The sequence below is a fragment of the Vidua macroura genome, chromosome Z (assembly GCF_024509145.1).
Source record: "Vidua macroura isolate BioBank_ID:100142 chromosome Z, ASM2450914v1, whole genome shotgun sequence".
Lineage (NCBI taxonomy): Eukaryota > Metazoa > Chordata > Aves > Passeriformes > Viduidae > Vidua > Vidua macroura.
The window spans coordinates 1,876,697-1,901,022 of record NC_071611.1 but is presented as its reverse complement, the minus strand read 5'-3'; the positions used below and the strand labels follow the sequence as shown (position 1 = coordinate 1,901,022).

The 24,326-nt window shown below is 49.6% G+C and overlaps 1 protein-coding gene and 2 long non-coding RNA genes across 6 annotated transcripts in view; 1 reads left to right on the top strand and 2 right to left on the bottom strand.

Moving 5' to 3' along the window:
* Window positions 1-24,326, bottom strand: part of ZBTB7C (zinc finger and BTB domain containing 7C) — a 149,018-nt gene that overhangs the window by 16,589 nt on the left and 108,103 nt on the right. The window lies entirely within an intron of this gene.
* Window positions 9,214-9,725, bottom strand: LOC128821853 (uncharacterized). The gene is made up of 2 exons (XR_008441253.1): window positions 9,476-9,725; window positions 9,214-9,399 (listed from the first exon to the last, which is right to left on the bottom strand). It is a non-coding gene; the product is annotated as an uncharacterized LOC128821853 (long non-coding RNA).
* LOC128821854 (uncharacterized) lies at window positions 9,925-11,151 on the top strand. The gene is made up of 2 exons (XR_008441254.1): window positions 9,925-10,364; window positions 10,570-11,151. It is a non-coding gene; the product is annotated as an uncharacterized LOC128821854 (long non-coding RNA).

The following is a 24,326-nucleotide window of genomic DNA, read 5'->3' as shown; positions in this document are numbered from 1 at the left end:
CAGGCAATGATGCTGGGTGAGTGTCTCCCCCCCACCCAAATCTATATGCACACACTCCAAACATGTGTGGGAGGGGGGAATATGCTAAGTGAAACAGGAGACTTTCCAGGCATCCTCTGCAGCCACCCCACTCTCCTGGAAACTCATTCACACCTCAAGTGACACGCTCCCCCTCCCACACCAACAAAATGAGGAAGAAAAGAGAGAGCAAGAGGAAAATCCCCACCAGAGGCATGCCCATTCAGGGTCTGGCTGAACATCAGGTTGCTGGTCTGCCCAGCAGCTCTGGCATGAGACAGATGAAGGTCCATGAGGTATGTGACATTGCTGGTGGCATTTCTGCCCATGTGTGTGCAGGCACTCTCCTCCAACACCTTCCCATTGCACCCAGACCCTGCTACAGGGAGTGACATAGGATATATATACACATATATATAGGATACATCCCTATTAACACACAACATTACAATCCAATGAGCACATCAGTGGTAGGTACCTCCTTCCAGCATGGCCTTAAAAATAGCCAAAAAAGCCATTTCCTCCCATTCTGAACCCTCCTGGGAAAACACGCCAGCCCCTTCACTCTCTCTCGTCCTGTTCTTCTTCAGAGCCAGAAAAAGGAAAAGAAATTTTTAAAAAAGGCTCCTATTGAATGGCCTGCACACACTGGGTGGGTTTGCTTCCTGACCAAAAAAAAAAAAAAAAAAAAGCCTAAAAAAAAAAAAAAAAGAAAAACCAACCAACCAACCACAGCGGAAAAATGTGCCCAGCTTAACCATGGAAAACTGGTTTGGCTGGCGTCCCTCCGGAGTGGACAGGATTGCGAGGGACTTGGACTCGGAGCCGGGTGAGGCTGTCACCAGCCTGCATGAAAACACAGCTCCAAAATAAATACATTTTTTTGAGGGCTCCGAAAAAGCAGAGCGCGAAGGATGGGGATCCGGCTTCCCCTTCTTTTCTCCCCCCCCCCGCCCCGACCTCACCCCCAGAGAGAAAGCCACCAACGAACGGGAGGACTTTGGGAATAAAAATAAAAGGGTCAGAGCGCTCGCACATTAAATCAGAAGCAGATGTGTGCCTGCTCGCCAGCCTGAGTCACCGCGGGAGGGTGGGGAAGGGGGGGTTATCGCTATTTTGGTGCTGGGTGTGGGGTACAGAAAACAATGTGAGGAGAAGGCGGTGCAGTGTTTGAGCAGGCTTAATATCGGCTTGGGAGCAGGTACAGGCAGGCTCCAGCAGTGGTGGGGTGGGAAGCTCGGCTCCGCTGTGGCATCGGCAGCAGCTGCGCCCCATCCCCCTGCCGGGGCAGGACTGCTCCTCCAGACCCTGCCCAGGCTCCCTGGCAGCATCACTGGGCATCCCCAGTGGCACACATCCCTTTTTGGGGGGGGTTTCTTGCTGATGTCCCAGTATCAACCCTCCAGGAGGAGCACCCAGTCATCCCCATGAGCTGGCCGAGACGCTGCCAGGCCTGGGGTGTCTCCAGACTCACAGCAAGGCAGAGGCAGGAGCTTTGTCCTCTCTCTCAGGAGGACAACCTCAGCAGCTCAGCACCTCTCTTAAAGTCCTGCTTGCTTTGGGCCAAGCCCCATAACACGAGCTCGGCTTCTCCTTTCAGCTCCCACTGTGCCCTGTGCTGCTGACACCGTGTTGCCGTTCATTAGGCTCATAAATCCCACAGGTATTTAGGAGAAAGGTATCTCAGATTGGTCTACTTAACTCTGGCATAACTCAAAATATTCTATTCCTGCTTGGCTCTCATGAGAGCCCTTGCAGCCTCATTGGTTTGTAATTGCCATTTCAGTCCTGGAGCTCTAAACACACGAGCTCCCGTGCTGTGGCTGGGCCGGAAGAGTTCCCACATAGACATGAGGTGGATTTTGGAGAGGCGTGTTCATGGAAGGTGCCTCTGCAGATGGCAATACAGCTTGCAAAGACACAGCCCCTCCAGCGCCACCACCCCATCATCTGAACCATGGGCAGAACGATAGTCCTGGGCTTGTATGGTGGTGTCAAAGTCAAACCAAACGCAGGGTGAAAATTCAGGGCCGTGGTTCAGAGAAGAGACCAAACAGGCACAGATGTTACCTGTGAGTGTCTCCTCTGAGTCACCTACAGGCCCTGCCCCATTGGAGGGGGGAGTCAGGCAGAGTGGGTGAATATTGCATCTCCCCATCCTTTGCTGCCCTGAAGAGGAGCTTCACAAGATGCTCCAATCCACGGAAACAAGAAGCGACGGCTTTAAATGGAAAGAGTGGAGATTCAGACTAGCTAGGAGGAAGAAAGTCTTATGATGAGGTTGGTAAAACATGGGCACAGGTTGCCCAGGGAAGCTGTGGATGCCTCATCCCTGGAAACATTTGGACTTGGAGCAACCCAGTTTAGTGGAAGATGTCCCTGCCCAGGGCAGGGGGCTGGAACGAGATGACCTTCAAAAGTCATTTCTAACCCAAGCCATCTGATGATTCTGTGGTCCTATGACCATTTTTTATGCAAGCCAACATTGTCCTGGCCACGCTGAAGCCCCAGTGAGATGCATCACATCCCTAACTCTTGAGCTGGGCATTTCTAGTGGAAATACTGCCAGGTTTCAGCACAGGATGGTCAGGGAAAGGAGATGAGACTTTCATCCAGACTTTTTATATGTAAACCAACCATCTAATGAGCTCTCTGAAGACCACACAGATAATATATGAGCTTAACCTTATAGCATGGCCCAAGCACCAGATATCCAGAGGTAACTCCCTGTCTTCCAGGGATGATTTAATCCAGCTCTCAAGGTTACAGAGCAATTTAACTGAAGATCTGGGGTCAGATTCAGATTTCATTTTTATCTCAGCTCCTTCTGTGTGCCAAGTCCCTGGTTTCTCTGCCAACCTGGTTGCAAGCTAAACAGCAGCTGAGTCCTCAGCTCAGTCCTCAGCTCCTGCAAAGCCTCACCCGCCTGAGCAATCCGTGCGATCTGGCGGGCCCACCCATGCCCAGCTTGGTAAATATAGTCAAAGCTGGTAGAGAACCAACAGAAGAAAAAACATTTGAACTCTCCCTGGAAGAAGAAAAAGAAAAATATCCACTGCTTAGATGTTTTGCTCAAACATATGGAAAAAAAAAAAAAATACTGACAATCAATGGGATTAATTTTTTTAACCGACACTTCTGCAAGCAAGAGGGGGGTCTGCGGGATCAGGTCCCTCAGCAGGCAAGTCCTATGTCCCAGCTGACTCTTTGCACATGCCAGCTCACAGTCTGATCTGATTTAAACCAGCTGAGTTGTAAATGAGGCTTATAATGGAATTGGCAAATGACCCTTCAATACAGCATCACAAACCGACAGCACTCAAAAATAACCAGGGGTCGAGTCGGGACTCAGCTCTCTGCCAAGGGTGAGTGCAGGATCTCGGATGCAGCATGCCACAGGCTACCAAAGACCCCAAGAAAGCAGGGAGAACTCCCAGCCTCTCCCCGCTTTAGAGGGGTGACGCTTCCAAAACAACAACAAAACAACAACAACAACAAAAAAAAAAAAAAAACAAACAAAATAGGGGAAAGGAGGAGAAAATGCAGCCCTGACATGTGGAGAGAGACAGTCTTGCCTGTTTGTGTTGGCCTATACTGAACTCCAGGCAGTTTCCAACTGGAGCCCAGAAATGCTGATGGTGTTTGGAGTCTGTCTGCATCCCTCCCATGACGTGAAGAGGCATTCAGGATGATGGGCTAGGATGTTGGTATTTTTTTTTCCCCTAACAACTATATTTACTGTTACATTTTGAACTCCCCATGCTGTCATTACAATGTCAGATGAAATTACATGTGTGATAACCATAACATCGACACATGCACAAGTTCACAGAGGCTTTACAAGGAAACAGCTTCAAGGGAAGAGGGAAGCTGCTCACGTGCCTCAACTCAAAGGGGATGTCCAAAGGAGTCACTGAATTACAGGGCACTGCCTACAGCCTTAACTTGGCCTTGCTGGAACTGAATTGAACATTTTTTGGGGGGCTTTTCTGGGTAAAATGTATTCCTATTTATCCGGGTGTAATTCTGGCTTGACTCCAGGGATTTAACTGATGTTGTTCTGGATTTGCACCAGCACAAAGAGGATGAGGATGTTACAGTGGTCTGCAGGACAGACTTGCAGAGTAATCTGAATTTCACTGGGATTCTGTGCTGAAGCCGCTGTGAAGGTCACAAATCCTAGAATGGTTTGGAGGGACCTTAAAGCTCATCCAGTTCCAAGCCCTACCATGGGCACGGACACCTTCCCCTAGACCAGGTTGCTCCAGGGGCCATCCAACATGATCTGGACCACTTCCAGGGATGGGATATGGACGTGCAGAATGAAGATAGCTACACCACTGAAAAACCATCTTTTATCAAGGCACATTATCCCCTTTCACACATAAGCCCCCTACAGAGCACTTCAAGACTGAGGAGAGATGCTCTCTTCTGATCCAACATGTGCTAGAGCCATAAGAAAGGAACCCCAGCTTGTCATCCACTACTAGGCCAGAGGTAACTGCTCCACAAGGCTCAGCCTTTAAGGTGTTAAGAAAATCCCAATTTCTGCTAGGCAAAAAACAGCAATCAGCTTTCTTCCAACCTGCTACGGGCAGCTAGGTGAAGAGAACTTGGCTGGTGCTCCTGGAGTATGGTTCCAGCATCAAACTCCAGAAGAGAGGCATATCTTCCTGTGGCACAGCTGGGTGCATAAGGCAACATCTGTACAGCGCTGACTGCATCTGCTTAGGGGGAAATGGTACAAGTCTGACTAGGCTGGTCCAGTTAAAGTGCTACAGCTTCCAGAGAAACCAACAGGATGCTACAGATCAACCTTGCAGTGCATTGTGACACATTGAGACAGACTGAGAGAGCTGGGGATGTTTGGCCTGGAGAAGAGAAGGCTCCAGGGAGAGCTCAGAGCCCCTGCCAGGGCCTCAAGGGGCTCCAGGAGAGCTGCACAGGGACTGGGGACAAGGCATGCAGGGACAGCACACAGGCAATGGCTTCCCCTGCCAGAGGGCAGGCACAGATGGGAGATTGGGAACTGGGAATTGCTGGCTGGGAGGGTGGGCAGGCCCTGGCACAGGGTGCCCAGAGCAGCTGTGGCTGCCCCTGCGTCCCTGGAAGTGTCCAAGGCCAGGCTGGACAGGGCTTGGAGCAGCCTGGGATGGTGGACATAAGCACATGGCAGGGGGGGTAGAATCAACATTTCCCACCCAAATTCTTCAGTGATACCCACACCTCTGGATGTTTTGGCTCTCAGCTCCTATACAGATTATCTTATGGAGCAGCTGCTTTGCTCTTGCTTTCTTACACCAAAAAGATGAAACAAAAAAACCCAAAACAACCAGACGTCTAACAGAAGACCAACACCAAGGACGTGTGGGCTGGAAAAGGGCACTGCACGTGCGTGGGGAACACATGGCTGCTTCTTTGTACTCTTCCCAGGGTGCAGGTTTGATTCACCTCCTGAGCAAAGGACTGGAGGACGTTTGTGGTTGGGCAATGTTCTGAAGAGCAACAGCACACATGTGGAACCAATCACACTATCCTAGGACCTACTTTTTGTCCTGGGTGGGAAATCACCAGCTTTTCACCCTGCTTTGCCTGCCATCTCACTGTCTGTGCTTTGCATCTCCCTCCACAGCACAAATACGACAGCCCCTGGTTAAATATATTGCAGTGGTTACTCTCTAGGAGAGGAAAACTCCTCAGGTAAGGGGCCACAATAAAACCAGACACTTGGAAGCATCTACCTCCCCCTTCACCCACCCCACCTCCCACCTGTGGATCTCTCTAACCTACATGATGTTCCATATATCCATCACACGAATGGAATACCCCTCGCAGCACATTCATTTCTACCCTCCCCTGTTTGTCCACGAAGACACACGACCAAAAGGGGCGTGGAAACAACCTCTTGCATGGTTTTAAGTGTACAGATATGTATATTTTTGTTCACCCAGTCCTTCCCAGGGATGGGCAGGAGCCCAGCAGCTTGCTCACACCACACTTCAAAGCCGCGCACCAGCGCTGGATGAAACACCAGCACCGCAGCACGCCGGGGACTTTCCTTTTCCAAGCCAGCTCTTCAAAATATTTATAAAGGCACTTAAGCCCCGTTTTGACCACTGCCTGTGTTTGCAAACCCTGCCCTGGGACTCGTGTCAGGTCGCGGGGAGTTCCGCTGGCATTGCTGGCATACCTGAGGACAGGCAGAGGGACTGGCTCCCCGCTGTCAGAACAAAGCCCTGAGTTATTGCAGAGCTGTGCCCTCCGCCGGGCGCAATTATGGTCAGAGAAAACCCTTGTTTATAGCAGGATCCTTCCAGTCGGGGGGAAAAAAGAGATTTAATTACAAGGTAATGGTGCTGTGGGCGTGTGTGCGAGCGCAGCGCAGACGCGGCCAAGAGCTGGGCTGCTCCCCCTGCCCAGGTGGTTGCTGGTGGGTCCAGCTTTTGTGGAGGGTCAAAAAGGGGGATTTGGAGTCTTCCTCCGTGGTTGCTGAAGTCTGAGCACTGAGTCAAGGGAGGTGAAGCAAGGAAAGTTAAAAATCCGGGAGAGATTCTTGTCTCACCGGGTCAGGAGCAAAAGAAAGGGGATTAAAGGGAGGTGGATGGCCAAATTAACCACAGCTTTTCTCTTTCCTCTTTCCCCGAGTCATGGCCTTGAACACAGGCTCCCTCAGGTAGGTCATGAGACTCACAGAGTGGTCTGGGATGGAAGGAACATTAAAGATCACCAAGTGCCACCCCCTGCCATGGGCCGGGACACCTTCCACTAGCCCAGGTTGCTCCCAGTCCTGTGCAACCTGGCCTCGGACACTTCCAGGGATGAGGCAGCCACAGCTTCTCTGGGAGTCCTGTGCCAGGGCTCCACCACCCTCAAAGGAAAGGATTTCGTCCCAAAGTCCAATCTAATCCTGCCCTCCCTGGCATTTTTTAGCCGCTCCTCCTTGTCCTATCACTATCTGCCCACGTGAAAAGTTGCCTTCCATCCCTTTTTGTCATCTCCCTGTAAGCAGTGGAAGGCTGAGGTCTGAGATGGGTTTGGTTTCAACTCCCTTTTCCAAATGGTACTGCAGAATCAGCGCCCAATGTGAGCTGCTGACATTTTACACACAAGAGAGGGACTACAGGACATTGTAAGCCCAGGAGCTGAATCCTTATTACAAAAAAATAAAAACCAAACCACCTTTAGATGAAAAGGTGCAATCCTGTTGGACACCCAGAGCTCCTCAATGCTGCGTTAGCCAAGGTACACGCTCATCAAATGCATGCATCAGAGAATATTTTTGTAGCCCTGTCTTTTCTGCCACTAATTTTAAGGAACAGAGTGCGGTTTCCTCTCCTGTGTTTCTCATATTTTGCTTAAAAATAAAATTTGAACCTAAATCAAACCAAACAGTTTCTTGCCCAAGGTGGTAAAAAAAAGAAAAAAATGCAAAGCCTCTTCTATGGTGAACCCTTCAGGAAAAGGGAATATAAATCCCCCTGTGGTTGTTTTCCCCCAGCAGCATTCAAAAAACCCCCAAAAGCTAGTGCAGAATTTGCAGTGGGTCCTTCCTACCTCTGCACACGACTTCTGGGAAACACATAAAACATCTACTGGAGCACAGTCTGATTTATACTTGGAGCAGGGCACCTTTAATGGCAGCAGGAGTGCGGGTGTAAATCTCCAGGCACGGAAAAATCAGACACACAGCCCCAGCCCTCTGGATCCACTCTGCTCCGAATGCCACTGAATAAAAATGAGGCTTTATGGTAAAAAAAAAAGAGGCACATGTCCTTCTGCTGGATAGGAGAGATTTCTAAGGGTGCAGTGCTATAAATAATGGTTCAAGCCAGTTTTGCACGTGTCTCGTGCAGCCCATGATGAGACACTGAACAGGTATTGAGAACACCACAAAAATTATCAGGAGGATGGAGCCCCTCTGCTCTGGAGCCAGCCTGGCAGAGCTGGGGCTGTTCAGCTGCACAAGAGAAGGCTCCAGGGAGAGCTCAGAGCCCCTGCCAGGGCCTCAAGGGGCTCCAGGAGAGCTGCACAGGGACTGGGGACAAGGCATGCAGGGACAGCACACAGGCAATGGCTTCCACTGCCAGAGGGCAGGGACAGGTGGGAGATTGGGAACTGGGAATTGCTGGCTGGGAGGGTGGGCAGGCCCTGGCACAGGGTGCCCAGAGCAGCTGTGGCTGTCCTTGGATCCCTGGAAGTGTCCAGGATCTGGTTGGACGGGGTTTGGAGCAACCTGGGACAGTGGAAGGTGTCCCTGCCCATGGCAGGGGTGGCACTGGATGGCCTTTAAAAGCCCCTTCCAACCCAAACCACTGTTTGATTCCATGGAGACCCAGTGGGTTGAACTAGAATTGGAGGCTGTTGCGCCCTCTCATCCATCACTACTTCCCAAAACTGCAAGCCAGCCGTGTTCACATGCACAACCAGGCATGGGTTGTGTCACATGTGCCCCAGGATGTGCCCATTCCACACCAGAGGGAGAATGCACCCCAAAGCAGCCTCCTCTCCCTGCCCTTTGCACAGGAGGGTCATGGGGACAGCTCCCATGTGAATGGGGACAATGCCACACTCACTCCTCTGTCACGCAGGCAACACAGCCCTAAGATCTTATGCCCATCCTGACTCCAGAACAACACAAATAAAAATTAATATCCTTGGGAGCCAACAGGGATGGGCAGCAAAGCTCATGTCTGCCTCCACAGTCCAGTTTAATAATTTTCACTATTGCCAACTCCTGCTGTTCAGACAGTGTCTGCCCTGTCTGCAGAGCAGAAACCCACCCCCAAGAACCCTGCTCAAGTCCTAGAAGACCTTCTTTCTCCTTTGACCTTCACCAAGGGCAGACTGGACCTCTGCTCTTCAGGTGCATTTGAGTGTGAAGGCATTGGAGGAAGACCCATGGAGGAAGAACAAAGAGGAGACTGCTTCAGGAAACGCGTGCTGAAATTAGAAAATGAAATAAACAGGCAGTCCTAAAAGAGAAAACTCCTGCCATAAAGTAGATTTTGAGGGGAGGGCGGGAAGGAAAGAAATGGTTGTGCACTGCCCTGCTTTGCTAAACAGGCAGATGGGACCTGTATTTCTCTTCTGAAACTTTAATGGAAGGATATGATTCTACTGCAAGCATATTTTATATGCCTGGCGATTAAAGAGGAAGGAAAGGGCATAATTTATAGAATTGTGAAACACAGAGGATAGCTTTCTGGCTGCAGTGTTCCTTTATTTTCTTGTTATTCCTCTTATTCTTCCTTTTGCTCCTAGGCTTGTGAAAGGTGATGGATGGGCAGCGGTGGAGACAGAAATCTTCCTATTATATTCACAGGGCAGGTACTGAATCAGCAGCCACAGTGGCTACATGAGCTGCACCTCCTCTGAACAAGCCTGAGACCAAAGAAAAAGTGTTTCTGTGTGCCCTCATCTTTTCTACAGTGCTTTCCAGCTCCTACAGCTCCCTCACCTCTCTGCAGTTAGCAGGCTTCAGTCTTTCAAAGAAGAAATTTGAGCCTTGCTCGGTTCTTGATGCAGATGGGAGCATGACATGGCCAAGCTCTTGCCCCATCTGATCCCCCTGACCCTGCATTTTTATGGACAACCTGCCAAACTCTGCCAAGACCCTGGCATTTCCCGCTCACCCCACCTCAGAGGAAGCAACTACCACCCACGTTTGCGTAGAGAGACACCTTGCAGACAAAGACCTGGTGGCCAAGAAGGTGCCCAGAACTCAGTGGCACGTCCCTGCACTGAAGATGGCCAGGCACACACTCAGCTGAATGAACAAAAGTGGTGCCCAGGGGTCGAGGGAAGTGAACCTTCCGTTCCATTCATCACTTGTGAGACCACAGCTGGAGGACTGTGTCCACTTTGGAGTCTCCAGGGAGACACTGCCATTGTGGGGGCACCAAGGTGGTCAGGGAGCTGGAGCACACGACGTGAGAGGAGAGAGTTTTGTTCAGCCCAGAGAAGAGGGTGTGAAGGGGGAATCTCATTTTTTTTTCATCTACCTACCTAAAGCAAAACTATAGAGAAGAAGGAGTCAGACTGTCCTCAGAGCATGAGAAGTCAGGGGCATAAGTTTCAGCAAAGCAAGTTTATATCAGACATAAGAAAAACATTTCTTAGTAAGAGGCTGGTCAAACCTTGAACCATGAAGCCAGAGAAATGCTGGGATTTGTATCCCTGGAGATGCTCAAAACTCAACCACACAAAAGCATGAGCCTGACTGAGAGGTGGAAGTTGGATCAGGAGTTTTCAAAGGCTCTTTCCACCAAAACCATTCCCTGACCCTGTGCTCCACTTGTGCAGACAGGGAGCCAAGGCACAGAGCAGATGAAATAACACAACCACAGGTATGCAGGCAACCTGCACCTAAGGCCACATCTCCACAGAGCAACCTGAAGCCCTACCCTCACTGCTTTTGAACATATTAAACCCATCACCACAGTCATGTCTGTGTGTGCTGGGTTTTCTGGGGTCATCTGCTTCCCTGGTAGAAGGCTGAGCTTCTCCTGCTGCAAAATTCCTTGGATTTTTAATTTTTTTTTTCAACTTCAGGGCCAATTCAGCAACTCATCTTTCTGCTAAGACTGTCAGAGAAAGCGTCAACTGCATGGCTGGCTTCTGTGATGTGGAACCATGCCCACCAAGACTTGGACCAGGACTGTGCATCCCATTTCACATCAGCCACCGTCCAGCCCACACTTGGCAGAAGGCTGAAGACAGTATCAGCCATGCCTGCATGACTCCTGGCATTGGGCCATTTCTCTCCAACCCTCTGAGCAGCCACGATGTAAATCTTGCTCTTCTTCCACTAGTCTTTGCCGTGACACCACAATCACTTGGCTGCCCATGCCAGCTCTCCTTGGGCGTTTGTCAGGGATGCGTCAGTGGAAAAATGAACTCTGCACCCTGGCGAGGAGGGGGAGCAGCTCCTCGTGAAGCTTACCCCTGCTGCCCTTTCTCAGCTCGCACGTCCTCGTGAAATCACTGTGAATATTTACCTCCACCAGGAGTAAATCCATATTCCTCCCTCCCGGTGAATAAGCAGGAAGACCTTGCCCAGATAAATGCAGGGTGAGAGCTTTGCTTCACCTCCAGTACCAGCACTCCCATGCCTAAATATCTCCATGAAATATGTGTGTGTGCATGTGTACACATCCTCTATTCAGAGCTATATTTACTCTTTAGCGAGAAGACTGCTTGTCCCATTGAAGCCAGAAAGAAGGAAGAAATTCTTTACACTGAGGCTGGTGAGGCCCTGGCACAGGTTTCCCCAGAGGAGCTGTGGCTGCCCCATCCCTCGAAAAAAAAAGCTCAAGGCCAAGTTGGACAGGGTTTGAAGCAGCCTAGGATAGGGGAAGGTGTCCCTGACCATGGCAGGGGGGGTTGGACTAGATGAGCTTTAAAAGTCCCTTTCAAACCAATCTAAGATTCTGTGATACGTCAGCTGAGTCCTCCTGTTCACCCCAGGAATGCTGCAACTCCTGGCAAAACAGAGAAAAACATTCCCTGAAGTTGTAAAACTGAGACTCTCTAGCAATTCCTACACATTACCTAAACATTTGGGGTTTTTTTCACTGTCTGAAACCTCTTTAACTGAACCACTCCTAACTCTGTGAATTGCAGAGTCTGGTCAGGGGATGCAGGACCCCACTGCGTGCTGGGCAGTGTGGGAACATACAACCCTACAACCACCTGCAGGGAGACCACGAGGCCAGCAGAGAACTCACGGGGGATGGACACGGTGTGGACTCAGCTCAGGAAGCTCACACAGTTACAAGGCCATAAGCACGGGAGGGTGGAGCCCTACTTCTGTCCAGAGAGAGGGAAGGGAGCCCATCCCCTGCTGAAAGCTGTGGGTGGACGTATTGCACTTGGCCAGCCAGAAGATTAAGGCAGGTCCCCTAATTGAACATTTCCCAATGGGAGGGAGATAAAAAAAAGCAATTCGAGGGGTGGAAAGAGCGCAGGTAAAACATCATCTGGAGAGAACAGGGTGGGCAGGAGAGGCTCCTCACAGAGAGGGGCGAGACGAAGGCTTGTGGGGCAGAGGAGGATGCTGGCTGCACCAGCCACTGCGTGCTTCAAACACGGGCAGCAGATAACACATGGAGTCATGGAGCAGGGTGGGAGGAGGTGAAGGAAGCAGGCAGGAGAGAAGATTACAGGAGCGCAGGGAACAACAAAGAGGAGGAAAATGGAGAAGGAAAAAATTATGCAGGGCCTTGAAGGTCAAAAGGGTCAACTTCAAAGGGATTCCTTAAAGACACAGAGCAAATGCCTTTATATTAAATTATTTAGTTTCCACACAAATCTAAATAGTATATGGGGGGGGGTGGGGGGATTGCCTCCCAACACTCTATTTGGCACAGAGAGAAGACAAAGTGGAAGGATGATAAGAGAAGTCTGGGACTCTGTTTTTCTAATGGACAAGACAGGGCTGGAGTTGGCAAGACCCCCTTGCAAAAGATACAGAGTGAAGTGGAGGAGGCTTTTCAGGAGAAGAACGATGGGAGTGAGCATGACTTATTCTTTCTGGAACTGAAAAATGTTAAAAATTGACTAGCTCAGTCTGAAACAAAATGTTTTCCTAAATTCCAGGCATCTGTTTAATCAAAAACACAGCAAACGTTGAGTTAAACAAATCATGCTGCCTGTGAGAGTCAAGACTCTCACTTTGTAGATGCTGAAATGAAACGCTTCCATTTTTTCACAATTCCACCATTAATCTGACAAAACTGACCCAGACACAGAGCAGTTCTTTTGTCATCAAAACCTTCACTTTGTACTGAAACGTATTTAGCTGAATTATCTCTCCCCACTGTACTTAAGGAAGCTAAAGTGAAGTACAAAGCCAGAAGAGTCAGCTCCTCTATCCTGGGGCGTTCAACCCATTGGCAGAGTTAAAATCACTGACAAGCTATGGCAAGCTAATGTCAGTAAAATGGTACCCAACAGGAGGTTTGAAGCCAGCACAGTGAGCTCTACAATAAGTTCCAGTCCTTCAAACACCATGCTTAAGTAAAATATTACAGCAGGTCATGTTTTAAAGCAGGCAGAATAGGTGAGGAAATCACCCAGGGCCCATGAGGATCCTCTTGGAGGAGAAACTTCGGCTTTTTCATCTCCCTGCCCTAATCACCACCACTTTCCTACTGACTGCCTGTGCTTCCTTCCACTCCACACAACTTTTTCCACGTGCTCATCCGGCGGTGGATGGCAGCAGGGACTTGTGTCACTGAGGCAAAGACATGGTGCTGCTAAATCAAGTATTTGCAGGGCCACCACAGGGCCCAACAAGGTGGTAACCACTCACACCAGAGAAGACACAGGAAGAAAGTGACTTGGTGAAGGCCATGAGGCAGGTCATTAGAGGAGCCAAGAGTTTAGTCCTCCTCATCTTGTCCTCCTGTTTTTGCCCACCTGTATCCCAAGTGTTTAGTACTTTCCTCTGTTCAGCTTTGACCTTACGAGTTCCCCTAACCTTCTCCTGGCAGTTTCCTAATGGGCAAATAAATCTCTGGAGAGTATCTTAAATTCTTTTTTATCACAGACTGTATCAGTGTGATAATAAGATCAGCCTTCAGACTCCCCATTAAGTCACAGAAGGTGTGGTCATCAGTCATGCTTTTCCCAGACTTAATTGCCAGACAGACACTTTAAGTGGAAAGTCCACCTAATGAGCCCAATCATTAAAACATCCCTGGTTCCTATTTGAGATGGAAAATTATATTACTTTAATAAGGGGGTTGCATCTTTGCCCCCCTATTCAATCATGCAGCACAGGAAAGGTGAGACTTCTCTGCAAGTTTGCCTTGGATGTGTTTCATTTAAATACGGCCCCCTGCTTCAGGCAAGAAAAAGTAATAAAACTCTTCACAAAAGGAAAGCTGGGTGGTTGGAGAAGTGGCAGCAACCTAAAGGTGAGCAAAGGAGTCAGCACTGATGGGCATCACCACTGACCCCAGGGATGCTCCTGAGAGCTGTCCAGGTGGAGACGGTGGAAGGGCCACCACAGTGGCTGCGCCAGGGTGGAGAAGATGTGGCATCTGTGGGGTGTGCTTCTGCAAAAGGCCACATGGGGATGGATCAAGTGGGCTCTCAACTGTGACACTTCTTTCCTAAACAGTTCGAAAGAATTGGCTCCATTTGAAGAAAGAATTGGTTGTGTTGGCCACCTTCAGGACCTGCACCGGGTAGGAGAAGCGGCTGGGCAGCTGCCAGGAGGTTGGGAAACTGAGGTGGAGCAGCTCACTGATTCAAAAGCCCTCGCACGGGGCATCTCCAGCCAAAGTGCCCAAAACAGGGATCAGGCTGCAGGTCCACTGCAAAGGGGTAATCCTCTCCTGCCCTGTCCACTTCTGACAGAAATACTTTCCCACCTCTCCATCTCCCACCCCTACTCATCACGGGAAGCTTTGTCTAGGTGAGCACTGTCTGGGAGCTCAGCCTAGGTAAGACCAGCCCAAGTCCCTGGTGGTCTTCAGCCACGCCAGACACCTTTGGCTAGAAGCCATCAAGCCCGTGGAGGTGCCCCAGTTGGCCTGCTCCTGCCCCAAAGCACCGTCGGTGAGAGCTGCTCCGCAGGGAATCCCAGCGGGAAGCCCGGGCAAGCCTAAGTTACATCCAGCGGCGGCTCTGCCAGGTGCTGGGAGCGCTGGTTCAGAGCGATCCCTAATAAAAACAAAAGAGGCACGGAAGGGCGTGTTGCTTTTGGGTAATAATACATCTTAGAAACTGCACGGTGAGGCAAAGACAACGCCACACCCTAAGCCACCCCAAGGGTGTGGGCATTATACAATGATTCGCCCACGCCCAGAGCCTCCGACGACAATTCACGTCCAGCACCGCGCAGGGATCGGTAAATACCGTATCTCAAACCAGGAAACGACGGCTTTTTCCATGTGCATGGAGGGAAAAGAAGCCAAACCAAAGATGTGTCTTAACATGAACGCCACCCCAGGCAGATCCGCGCCGCCGCTGCGCCCCGTATTTTCTGCCCTTCCCCTAGAAGAGGCCAGCAAAGTCAGTGGCGTTCATAATTTGAGTTATATTCAGCACCAATTTTGGAGTTTTTTTCATAGTTTCCCTTCTAAAGGGGAAAAAAAAAAATCCAAACCAACAAACAAACAAACAAACAGAGATGATGGGACTATTTAAATGCATAATTACATTTTGATAACAACAAAGTCATGAGAGGCACTTAATAGATAATAAAACGACAAGATCTCATCACACCCAAGCTTATTTTCACAGCTGTAAATCTACTTCTGGTAAAGTTGCCGGGAAAAGATTTTACTATTGAGTAATAATGGAAACAAAATAGCACTTATTAAAGGGAAATGGGAGCAAGAACTCATCAGATGTTGAAAGACAACAGAAAAAATCAGTTTGTTATTAGGAGAGAGGAGAAATAACACTGTTCTGTTGGTCTGAGATATCAGCAGCAAGATGTGTTGGTTATTAACAGAGATCCCACTTTTTTTTTTCCCTCTAAACCACAGTGCATTTGCTGTGATGCTCACAAAAACAGCAATTAAAGATGCAGCTCTGGGGTTGCACCTCCAGGAAAAGCAAAAAAAGCAGCAAAATGGAAGTGTCTCCAGACCTATGCCTAATAATTTCTGAAGTCAGGAAATTCAAGTTGTTTTTCCAATATAATTTAAGTTATGTTTCCCAACATAAATACACCTAATCATTAAAAAAAAAAAAAAAAAAAAAAAAAAAGAAAGAAAAAATAAGAAGAGATGATGATTGCAATAAATCTGCTTTCTGAGCAAACCCAGGAAAAAGGCAGTGGCTTTGAGCCTGTAGGAAGGATAAAGCTAGTAGAGTTACTGTGTACCTGCCTAAAAAAGGGAGGCTCAAAGCTTTCCTGGGGCCAGGTGGTGTTCCCAGGGAGGAATGGTTGTTGCATTACTAATGAGGGAGAAGATGGGACCACCAGGGACAAATGAAATATATATTTCTGGCTGGCACAGCAGACACAGTTCGGGTAGCTCAGGAACAAGGGGGTCATGCTGGATGTGGCTACTTGCCCTCAGGGCAGCCAACTGGGGCAGATCAGGAGATGTTTGTACAGATAATAAAACTCCTGCTCCAATTTCTGAATCCTGAGAGGGGGCTGGAGAAAATATGGATTTTAATTCTCCAGCTGCAGCACTGAATAACAGGAGTGAGGCATAGCCCTACTGGTGTACACACAAGCAAAGAAATAAAAATATCCAATATTATTGTTTACTGATGATGGCTCAGAGCATGTTCAGATCTGACTAAGTTTCTACTGGGCAAGGTTTTATTATCATTATTATTATTACTATTACTACTACTACTACTATGACAATTACTGTTATTATTACTCTTGCTATTAATTGGAGTGACCATTTAAACTGCACCAATGTCTTACAGCTACAAGTTGGATGCTCATTCCCTTAAAGGCACTGTGTAAGTGAGACCAAGGAAGGAATAATCCATTCCTAAATGCTTGTGGTCCAAAGAAACAGTGGGAGAAAAAAAGAGATTGCCTATTTTGTGCGGAAGAGGAACAGAGAGACTTGATGATTTGCAAAGGCCATGGATTAAGCCCTTGGCAGAGCCAAATTTGATGTTAGCTTTTACAAATCCCAACTCAGCCCTCTGTCTAAACTACCAGCCTGAACTAGCTCTCATCTGAGGCTCAGCTTTATTCAAGGATAGAGGAGGCCTAAAGCTCAGAGGGTCTTCAGGTCAGAGCCATCCCATGGGTTCTGATGGGGACAAACTTTTCTTAGCAGGGGTGCTGTGATAGGACAAGGGATTAGGGTTTTAAACTAAAGAAAAGGAGATTTAGATTAGGTATGAGGGGGTTTTCCATAACTGAGGATGGTGACACCCTGGCACAGGGTGCCCAGAGCAGCTGTGGCTGCCCCTGGATCCCTGGAAGTCTTCAAGGCCAGGTTGGGCAGGGATTGGAGCAACATAGGATAGTGGAAGGTGTCCCTGCCCATGGCAGGGCCTTTAAGGTTCTCCCAGCCCAAACCACTGAGTGAATCCCATATGCCAGGTGGTTGCCATGCGCTGAACCTCGAGCCCACAACCCTGGTTGGTGGCACCAGCCCAGCAACCAGGTGGCTCAGCCCATCACTGGATGTTTTGGTGCCTGGCAAAGCCAGAGGGTGTTCCAGTGCACCAGGACAGAGTAAATGACCCAAAGGGAGCTGGGATTGGCAAGGTTTGTGCCAGTGGCATCACCCAGCACCTCCACAGTTCGGCTGGGATTTCCACTGGATAAAACCAAAATGATGTGGGAATGAAGGAACAGTGGGATTCCAGGGAAAAACAGGAATAGTCAGAGAAGCTGGGAATGACAGCTTGTTCCATCTACCACCCAGCCTGGCAGGGTGCTGGGGAAAGGGCAGGGCAGGGCAGGGAGGGTTTTGCATGCAAGCAGGGATACTCAAAAAAAAAAAAAGTACCAGCAAAGTGAGGCTTTAAAAAATATAAACAGTTTTGGGGAACAAACACAAATGGCGTGCAAGCTAAAAATAAGCAGCAGAAAGTGAAAAAAGGGATTAAAGGAGCCCAAAAGAAATAGCGAACAGCAAATTGCAGGGAATTGTTCAGCAAACAATAAAACGCTCCTCGCCATCTCCCTGCAAAAGGCAGATGGCACTGGGAGAAAGCAACCCCCGACAAATGATAGCTGCAAAAGGGGTGAAGGAGGAGGGGGAGAAAATTTCAGACCTGGCAGATTTGTTAAGTGGTAATTTTCCCTCTGTCTGTGCAGAAGACAAAGGGGAGGGAAAGCTCCCCAAGACAGGGATTGTATTTCACTCCGCGGTTGAGAAGGCTTTCGAGTGTCTGCAGATAGCAGCAAGAAATGGTCCTAAAAAGATTAGAGCTCTTAAGGTAGGGCAAAATACTATATCCAGACAACACACTCGAGTTTTAATGACAGTGAGGAGAGAATTGAGTGAACCATTGTCTGCTGCCTCTAGGAAGCCAAAAACTTAATTTGAAACAGCACAGGCTCGAGCTGGACTTTTCTCACAGAAAGGCTTTACTCCTGCCCTTTAAGCATCACTTTGTATCCTTGACACATATTTTTCATTCATCTTTTTCCCATAGCCAACACAAGTTTAAGGGCCTTCCGCCTTTTTAGAGTGATTTGGGTGGCTTGGCTTTGAGCATCTCCCTGTCTGGAATGCACCTCTTCTCCCTGTATCCCTCTTGCCAGGCTATTAACTGTGTTTATGGATACCCACCTGAGAGATGAAGAAGTAAAGTGACTTCCCAGAGATGCCTGGGGAATGTGCTGGAAGAGAAAATCACCCTGGGTTTCCCAAATCTCAATCCCCAGACTATCCCCTGCCCTTCCTACCCCTAATTCCACTATGGGTTTGCTAAGTGGGTGCAAACCAGCAGAGCTTCCATACAATGTACTGGGACCAAGACCAAGCATCACATCCAGCCTTAAATCATAGAATTGCAGAATTGTTTAGGATGGAAAAGCCCTTTAAGATCATCAGGTCTAAGTGTTAACCCAGCGTGGCCAAGGCCACTCCTGCATTTTGCCTGGATTGGGATTTTTGTGCCTCCCCAAAAAATGAGGCCGATTGCTATGACCCCAAAGGGGCCCATTTGCCCCTTGGGAGTTACCAGGACTCCCCTGGCACTGCCTGGCTGGGGACAAGGACAAAGCAGGGCCTTGCTTTGCTGCTAACCTCATCACTGCATATTCCAGGGCAAGGGGCGCACCACTGTCGTCCCCACCGGCCCCGTCTCCAGCAGGTGACACTGAGGTGGCTCTGCCATCCCCCATCTCAACTCCAGCATCCCCCAGCCAGAGACTTTCGCTGCAGGGACCCCCCTGACCTTGCCCGGGGCTCTGTTGCTAAGAATAAAACGCAGAGGGCTGTGCTGTGCTGGCGCGCGGTGGGATAATTGCAGGGAAGCGGCTGCTGTAGCCCAGCGACCGCAGTAATTGGGCACGGGCCATCCTGCAGCCAGGTTTCCCGTGCCATTATCCCCTTATTAATAGAAACCAAATCTACCTTTGCAGAGGCAGCACTGCGAGCCTGGAATTATGCGGTGTGGGGCTGCAGGGAGGCATCCGCGGCATCTCTGCAACAGCCTCAGCCCTCTGCCACCCAAGGGGTGGGTCCTGGCAGGGTCCACAGGATGCTCCCGCCCAAGTCGTGGCAAAATCCCAGCCACAGAGACCCAAGGTCCCCTGTGGTCATTGGAAAGGTGAATGTTAGACTCAGCCACATGATAGTTGCCCTCACAGAGGCAGGCGAGTGAGAGTTGTTCTATTAACTAATTAATCCCAGCAGCATCCCTCCAAGGTATGGCAGGGAGTATTAATTTCATCTCCCAAGGAGGAAAGCTGAAGGTCAGAAAGGCTTGAGTTTCTCCTTGCCCACCTGGATGAGGTCTGATGGGGGCCACAAGCTGAGCATTCATGGATTTAGGGCTGGAAAATAATGCAGAGCACCTCAGCTGGGATGGTCCTGCCAGGGTAACACAGGATGTTAAATGCAAAAGAGGCAGAAGTGACAGCATCATTTTAAGGAGAATCAACCCACAGTGCCAGGGCTCTCTTTGCTGGAATACCTGAAAGCAAAGTGCTGATTTCTGAGACACCCAAGGAAAAGGTGGAAGTCTCTGCAGGAGTTTCCTGGACTTCCACGTCAATGTGATCATGTGGCTTTCCACAGTAAGAACTAACACAGGTATGTCTCCCCATCCCTGTCTTACTCCAGGCTAACTTCCTCTATGAAGCTCAACTCGGAAACAGTCCTGAATGAAGTGTGTGCCCAATCTTACCTGCCTCAGAAGGCAGGTAGCAAGGTGTGAGTCAGGATAAAAGCTGGGAACTAGATTAAATGCCTCTATCCAAAATGCAATCAACAATGAATAGAGCAAGGTTTGGCACATTTATTTTTTTAATGGGAGTTTATTAAGGTCTTCCGTGCCTTATCTGAATCTTATCTCAAATTTGAGATTTGCTTTGAAATGTATAAAGTAGAGGTCTGGAGCACAAATCTGATAAGGAGAGGCTGAGGGAGCTGGGAAGGGGCTCAGCCTGGAGAAAAGGAGGCTCAGGGGGGACCTTGTGGCTCTGCACAGCTCCTGACAGGAGGGGACAGCCGGGGGGGTCGGGCTCTGCTCCAGGAAACAGGGACAGGAGGAGAGGAAGCCGCCTCAAGTTGTGCCAGGGGGTGGTTTAGGTTGGAAATTAGGGAGAATTTCTTCATGGAAAGTGCTGTCCAGTCATTCCATGGGCTGCCCAGGACAGCGATGGAGTCTCCATCCCTGGAGGGATTTAAAAGCTGTGTGGATGTGGCATTTGGGGACATGGGTTAGTAGTGGCCTTGGCTGCACTGGGGGCATGGTTGGACTTGAAGGTCTTGGAGGGCTTTTCCAACTTGAACAACTCCATGTTTCTATGATTCCCCAGTGAGGCTCACTTCTACCTCCCCCAGCTTCCATGGCAGGCAAAGCCCAGCAGATGATCTCCTACAGAACAATCTTAACTATGAATGCCAATAAAATCAAGACTGACACAAAGAATTATCAACCCAGAGTATTTCCATTCTTCCATCTTTCTCTCCACCTCTTCTTCACACAGCTTTTAGCCTTTCTCATTTCAGCAATTAATCCCAGCCTTTCTGAAGAGGCTGAATCCTACAAGCTTGAAATCATGTCCACACAGAGCCAAATCAGCACAGATGTGCCAGAGAGCAATGCAGTCAGTTTTTCCTTCCCCTGAAACCTGAGACTGCTTCTGCTCAGTGCTGTGGTGTTCTGCAGACTGGGGATGTCAGGACCCTTCCCCAGATGGCAAGCGAGAAGTCACCCTGGGAAGATTAAAGCAGAGAGAGAAGACCTGGGTTGCCTTCTGCATTTTTCAGCCCTTCTCCATCCCTTTGTGAAAGGCCGGTGCTGTTAAGCAACTATGTAAGAGATGAGAAGAGTCAGGGGAAATAAATAATACATAGATGTTGAAGTGTGTTGCCAAGGCCACCTCCAGGATGGATCTGTACCCTCTGGACAGCTGCCTGCTCCTGCCCTGGAGAGACGTCACTGGGAGTGAAATGGAGATCCTGGGCAAGACGCTGTTCCAGAGTGATGCATCAGAAAACCTTGCAGGTGACAGAAACTGTAATTGCTGTGCTTAAACTTCACTGGCCCAGTCCACCCCTGTGAAACCCAGCTTTGCTGCTGATCTCAGCAGAAGAGGGAGGCATGTGTCCCTACCAGGGCAGCTGGTAGGGATACCTCTCCCCAAAGCCTGAGCAAAGTTCTGCTGCCTGAGCAGAGGGCTCCTTGTACCCCTGGGGCCTCGTGGATGTTCTGGTTTCCATGAGGACCTGAGCAACATTCTTCATCTTCCCCGACAGCAGCCCAAACCAGGTGCAGAGAGCCATCAGCCTGGAAAAAAAGGGATCTTAGACCCAGTGTCTTCCTGGGGTTCAGGGCAGCAGTGTCTTGCGTGCAGAGGCTGCAGGGACCACTGGGAGCTACACTGCATCCCACCAGCCCCATCCCCAAGTCCTTACTTGAACAGCAGCTTGGCCACATCTGCCTCTGTTTTTCACAGCAACCCCCCAAGAGCTCAATGGCTCTGTAAGAGCAGTAAGAGATAACATATTTGACACTCCAACTACATAACTGGAATGCAAAATAAAAGGTATGTGGTGTGGCTGGATGCAGCCAAGACCATGGTGTGAGGTGCCCTGACTCATAACACGGAGAGCCGGCTGTGCCAGTAGTGCCAGCAGTCCACTGAAAGGGGTCCTGTCCCCAATCTGTCCTTCCCATGGGCTAGGAGGTGAGGCATCACCCCTGGAGCAGGATGCCTGTGCCTCAGCAATGACACAGAAGCATCCAGCCCTGATGCACAAGGACACCAGGAGGGGCTAGGAGGTGATGGTGAGGAGTGCAGTCATTGGGGTGGCAGCTTCCAACCTTGTTGTGATGGAGAAGTCCAGGCACACCCCTGTCTCATTGCTGCTGCCTGCAAAAAGCCAAAATACCCCCAGCAAAACACTCTGCAACGCACTAACACCCCTCTCCTCTCCTGCACCCGCTGCAGAGGGCAGCTGGAGGGGCTCAGGAGACACAGCACAGAGGGATGCTGCAGGCACTCCTAAAATAAGATGCCCACAGATAGTCTAATGTCTCTGCAACCACCCCCCGCCCCGACACGCGTCTGCCAAGATCAGAACTGGCTGCAAAGATTGAGGATGTTTTTTGAGAAATATTAGCTGTAGCTGTTTGCACACACTCGCCTTACAAAGCCACTGGGAGGAGGGGGGCGGGGGGAAATATTCTTCCTGTTTAGCACAAAAATATAGGTAACAATTATGAGGCAATAATTGATTCATCCGATAGTTTATTAACTGGAGTTGGGATGTGGAAGTGACAGGCTCTGCAGCCAGCCTTTCATGTGACACGTTATTAAAGGCTCTTTTTCTGGCTCCGAAAGGCAGTGGCTGGAAGATCAAAGGTCAGACATTTCAAGAAGTAAATTGGTTTAATGTGGCTGCAGATAGCCTCACAAAAACCTAATAAATATGCAGCGAAATGTAAGGAGAGAAAATTGTGGACAAGAGAGACAATTACTTTGAAACCAGGATAAGAGCAGCGCAGGCTCAAATTAATCAGTGTTCGGGCTTCTTCTCTCTGTCTCAGGATTTAGTATTCAGAGCAGGAGTCCAGCTGATAGCTGGGATGTGTGCAGGAAGCATTGGTACCCAACACCAGAACCGGCTGGGGGAAGGTGCTCATCTCCAATCCACAGCTGGGGTGGTGCTGAGAACCACCTTGGTTTTCCAGGTGCACCTGAGACCCACAGCAAAGGATGTTCGTGAGCACCACAGGACTCTGTGGTGGCTGGTGAACGGATTAGCAGTCCATGGCTGAAAATTCTCCTAAGAGGATAGGCTGGCAGAGCTGGGGCTGTTCAGCTGCACAAGAGAAGGCTCCAGGGAGAGCTCAGAGCTCCTGCCAGGGCCTCAAGGGGCTCCAGGAGAGCTGCACAGGGACTGGGGACAAGGCCTGCAGGGACAGCACACAGGCAATGGCTTCCACTGCCAGAGGGCAGGCACAGATGGGATATTGGGAACTGGGAATTGCTGGCTGGGAGGGTGGGCAGGCCCTGGCACAGGGTGCCCAGAGCAGCTGTGACTGCCCCTGGATCCCTGGAAGTGCCCAAAGCCAGGCTGGACAGAGCTTGGAGCAATCTGGGACAGTGGAATCTGTCTGTGCCCCTGTCCTGGGGGAGGTTGGATCTAGGTAATTTTGAAGGTCCCTTCCAAACAACTGTTCTCTGTGTGTATGATTCAATTTTATGACCCTGTGGGGAGCCATTGGTGTGTCCAAGTAGGTTCATGGCAGCACTGGAACATCAACTCAGAGCCCAAACCCACTGTCCATGGGTAAAAAATGAAGGGCTTAATTACAAAAAGTGATGTTTTAAGCTCATCTCATTTTTTGCTTGATCTCATTATGTTTTCAGAGATTTGCCTCACTTATTTTTAAACTCCAGATAGTGATATCTGAATTATCTGGGTTTTGTTTGGATTCATGAAATGCTTTAACTCTAACAACCTCTAAACACTCACAACACAGGATTTCTCTGCTAAAAAGTCACAGGTTCCGTCCTTTTAATTACAGGTGATAAAACACCCACTCCAGCTCTTTAATCTGGAAAGGGACTTCCCACACGAAAACAAAGCATGATATTCCCAGCACGGCTGGAAAGAGGAGCACAGGGAACCAATCCATGAAACAAAATGCCTGGTACCCATCGGACAAGCAGATGAGGGGTACAACCTCTTTGCATTCCCTCTGCAGGTGACCTTCCCCAGCTGAGTCACTGTGATCCATCGTGGTTTACTCCAGCCCCACCAGACAGACGGATAGGGATTGAGCAGCAGGGCTGGTCTGTGATTCAGCAGTGCCAAGCCTCGCCTGCTCACCCTCACAGGGACCTTCTGCGAGCACCTAAAGTTTGGGACCCAAGGGCTAAACAACTCAGTAGAATCACAGAACCATTCAGGCTGGAAAATCCTGCTGAGTCCAACCATTCCTTCTCCCAGCACTGCCCAGCCCATCACTGACCCATGTTCCCAAGTGCCACAGCCACATGGCTTTTAAATTCTCTCCAGGGATGGGGATGCCACCACTGCCCTGGGCAGCTGTGCCAATCCCTGACCACCCATTCCATGAAGAAATTCTCTCTAATTTCCAACCTAAACCATCCCCTGGCACAACTTGAAGTGGTTTCCTCTCCTCCTGTCCCTGTTCCCTGGGAGCAGAGCCTG